The sequence below is a fragment of the Galeopterus variegatus genome, unplaced genomic scaffold (assembly GCF_000696425.1).
Source record: "Galeopterus variegatus unplaced genomic scaffold, G_variegatus-3.0.2 Scaffold4538, whole genome shotgun sequence".
Taxonomy (NCBI): Eukaryota; Metazoa; Chordata; class Mammalia; order Dermoptera; family Cynocephalidae; genus Galeopterus; species Galeopterus variegatus.
Window position 1 is genome coordinate 158,627 of NW_007730649.1, and position 4,835 is coordinate 163,461.

The window sequence follows — 4,835 nt, forward strand, 5'->3', positions numbered from 1 at the left end:
CCAGCTGACTTTACATCTTACTGTAAATCCTTTACATCCTGCTAAAAAATGGTTATCAATTGATGTCAATCTTTTTCTATAGTGTCTGCATTTAAAGTTTAATTTAAATATTAAAATATTTCAAAGACAATATATGTTCTACCTGTACATTTTCTTTTTTTTTTTTTCCTGCTTGCTTTTTTAGAGGAACTGTGTCTCCAAATTTAAAGGATATCAAGCCCATGTTTGGTTTTTTTTTTTTTTTTTTTTGTCTTTTTTTGTCTTTTTCCGTGTCTGGCAACGGATCGCAACCCTCAGTGTTGCCCCCGTACTGGACCGGGGACCGGCAATGGGATCGCAACCCTCGGCGTTGCTCCCGTGCCTCGCTCAGCCAGTGAGCGGGAACCGGTCTGTATGTGGGATCCGAACCCTCGGGCGGGAGTGCCGCCGCGCTTCCCAAGTGGCGCACCATCCAGTGCACCACCGGGCCGGCCCTAAGCCCATGTATGTTTTTACATTTTTTTAGATACATACATTTCCATGAGTAATACAGAGTGTTGTTTTGAGAATTTAAAATTTTAATAAATGATATTTAGTGCAACTTTTATTTTGTATCTTGCCTTTGTTTGCTTTTTACTCAGCAGTATGTTTTTCAGATTTATCCAAGTTGACACCTAAAAATCTAATTTATTCATATTAACTGCAGTGTAACATTTTATGTAGGTACAAACTGGAGTCTGGTAGTTTTGAATCTGCCAGCTGTACTTGTGGCATCTCCTGCCAGCAGGTGGTCTAGAGGTTTGGTTTAATAGAAGTGCCCTCAGGTACAGGAGACAAGGCCTCGAACCTGTGTAGGATATGGAGGCAGGATTAAGACCCCCCTCTCATAAAACTGAAACCATGGAAGAGCTATACTCTCAGGAAAAGGGTGGACTAGAAATTTATTCTACTTTTCTATTTTGACCTTAGCTATGGATGGAGGGAAAACAGTTTCTTTGTGAATTACTTATTCTTCCATATTTTTCTTCATTGAAAAACTATAAGTAGTGAATGTTAATTTAAAGTACACCTGGGTTGGTAGTGCTCCCCAGGCAACTGGCAGGAGTGAATGCAAATCTTCTCTAGAGGAAGCATCCTCAAAGCAGGCCTGAGAAAAATCCCCACAGAGATATAAGAATATAGCCTCATAGTAAAATAAAAGCACAAAGCTCATGAGGGTACAAGGTACAATTAACAAGAGGGAGCAAAAACAGCAAGCAGCAGAAGCAGGACAACAAAAACTCAGTATTAAAATATTAGAGTTACTGGATCCAGAAAAAAGTATGCTTAATATGTTTTTAAAAATGAGAGGGAATCGAAAACATGAATAAAGAGCTAAAGACAATGAAAAAATCAAGTAAATCTGAAAAAAACATAAATGGGACTATAGATAAACATAATTAAATTTAGCAAATTAAATTTAATGGTTTAGTTGAACAAGAGAATAGACGGAGCTGAATATATTGGTGAATTGGAAGATATATAGGAAGAAATTATTCAGAATGCAGAGATGAAGGAATGGAAAAGACATAAAAGCTAGAAGCAGGGATCAGCTAACTTTCTCTTAAAAGACCAGATTGTAAATATTTCAGGCTTTGTGGGCCATGTGCTTTCTGTCACAACTACTCAACTCTGCTGTTGTAGCCTGAAAGCAGCCAGAGATAATTCATAAACGGGTGTGGCTCTGTCCAATAAAAATGTTCACAAAACCAAGAGATTCCCAGTGGGCTACAGTTTGCTAGCTTAACCCCTGGACTAGAGTATTCTAACAACCGTTTACTTGTAGATATAAAATGAGAGAATCAAGAAAATGGGGGAAAAGGCAACATTCAAAAAAGGATTCACTGAAACATGAAAGATACTGATTCTCAGATTCAGGAAAGCCAATGAATCCCACGTGGGAGAAATAAAAGGAAATCAGCACCTGGACATAACAGAGTAAAACTGCAGAACACAAAGACAATGTAACATAAACAGAGCCAAGAAAGGCATTATCTCTGAAGGGGGAAAAAAAATAGACCACTGATTCTTCCACAGAACAATGGAAGCTGGAGTATCAAAGAAAATTGCTGCTATTTTAGTCTTTCACACACAACAAACTCTTTAAAAAAATGGAGACATTTTCAGATGAGCAAAAACCAAGAGAGTTACCACCAAGAGGCTCTCACTAAAGGAAATTCTTTAAAAAATCTAAATTGAAGATTTAAAAAAGACAAAGCTATCTGATGGCAATAGTACATGAGCCAAGAGAGAGACAGTGGAAATAAAGTATTCCAATATCTTTACATTGTTAACCAGGAGGGGAAGGATATTGGTTAATTTAGACATTTTAAATTTGCATGTTAAAATTTCAAGAGTCTTCACTGAAAGTCTAGAAATCTAGAGTAATAGCTTTCAAACCAGTAGATAGGAAAAATGAAAACAAAAACAAAACAAAGCTTTAATTCAGAACAAAGCAAAAAGGAAAATAAAAAGTGAAAGAAAAAAAACCTGCAACACTGGGACAAATGGAAAACAAAAGACATAAATAGAAATAAATCCAAATACGTCAAGAATTAAAGGAAATGTAAGCAAATTTGGGGGCCAAACTCAAAGTTATTGGGGCAGAAATAATTTTATAAAGGTTTACTGAAAGCCAAGTGTCAGGCTGGGTCACAGACACCTCTGCCCCATCCTGTGCAGGTCACAAGTCAAGTAGTTGAAAGAAGATTCTGGCAGCTTTAGGCACGGTAGACATACTTTATTGCAGATGCAAACTACACAGACGTGATTTATTCTCAGGCACAAGCTCTGCCTCCACTCTACTGACCCTCCACGCTCTGCCGACCAGCAGTTCAGAGCATTTGTCTCTTTTATATTACAAGTACACAGTGGTGGCCACAAGCCGAGTGCATAACATAATTACAACAGACATGCCGAATCAGTAAATAGGCACAGGTGCAATTACACGATTCTTGTATAACTTGTTTCTAGCTACTGTGCTGGATCATGCCCATTTGTAACAAATATGAGGCAAATGAGCCTGACTAAGCTGTTTTACTTTAAACTGTTTTCATTTTCCTTACACCAAGCTTGAGTATCAATCCAGGAAACACAGACCAACAGGGGTGGAAAGTGCTCCAAAGTCTATTACAGGCTAGAAACATTTTATAGGAAAGTGTCGAGGTACAGAGAGCTGTTACCCCAAAATATGGTGCATTGCATGCTGGAAAAAGCAGCATCAGGTCTCTCTAACCTTCCTCGCCCTCTCGTTCCTGTCTGTGAATCCTGTCACTCTTCAAAGCACAGGATGAAGCTGTTCCTTTATCTGACTAAAGTCGGGACCCACCAAATAAGAAGACAATTCCCTCTGTTCCTTCCCCTGAGTTTTCATGAACTTAACTCATATCACAGGAGGAAAGACTGAAGTCTATTAACACACCTGGAAGGACTTTTATCACAGACCATTGTCTTCTATTTCAGTCCCATTCAGTATTTTGAAGAAAATCATTTATCAGTCATTTTCTGCTCTGTAGGCCAAATAGACTTTGTCCAAGGCCATTGTGTGTTCTCCAGGCCACTGAGTTCCCCTAAGAATCATTTAGTCCTACTGCTCCACCTTCTTTCCCTCTGAAGATGGGTATATAAGCTCTGTACCCCAATGAGAAATTGGGACATTACTCTCTTGTGATTCTCCTGTGCTTTGCCCCATCCCAGCACAATAAAAAATAAAATGTGTTATGTATTTTCTTCATCTTGACCTAAATTTATCAGTGATTTTTATTAATGAAACTTCAGGGGTGAAGACATCTTCCTTTGACCCCTACAAAAGTTTGGAAAAGGGAGGGAGAGTCTTCATACCAGAGTTGTCCTGTTTTCATTGGTAGGTAAATTCCAAAGTTACAATTATTGGCTACAGGTTACAACATACAGGCTAAAAATGTCTACATGCAGAACAGGCAGTAAACTTCATGACTCAATTATTCTTGAAAACAGCTCACTTAATTTAAAGTCAGTAGGTTATGTGTTAATTGGTACCTCAACAATTTCAGGAACTTACAGAAATTCTTTACTTAGTAGCAGAATGTCAACATTGGATCATAAGACTTTTCCCCAAGGCAATTAAGTTTTAGACAGCCTACTTGAATCAATATAGTAATCTTACCAGATTAAACTCTTCAGTTAAGAGATATAGAATATCAGACTAGGTTTGAAAAAACAAACACACTGTACTGTACAGTATGCCACATCCAAAGCACAAGCATCAAAAGTGATGTACCAGGCAAATGAAAAACAAAAGAATGTAGGTATAGCCTTATTCATTCAGATAAAATAAAATTTAAGGCAAAATGTATTCATTATACAATGATATTACACTTAATTCACCAGAAGATAGTTTTAACAGAATTCAACCTTCATGCACCAAGTGAAATAGCTCCAAACTATATAAATAAAACTCAGGCGTACAAAGAAATATTGATAAATTTATTATTATAGTGGGAGATTTTAACACGCCTCTCTTAATAATTTGTAGATCAAGAAAACAAAAATTATAAGGATATAGAACTCTGAAATAACAACCACATTGATCTAATAAAACCTTTCACCACCAAATTAGAGACTATACATTCTTTTCAAACACTTGCAAAATGTTTACATAGAACATAAAGCACCTCATAAAAAATGTTTAAGAAATCAGGATCATACCTCACCACACCTTCTCAGATCACAATGAAATTAAATTAGAAAGAAATAACAAATTTAAAAAATAGCACATGACTAAAAACATCTTCATATTTTGGAAAATTTTTAAATCACATTTTTAATAAAATCTTGGA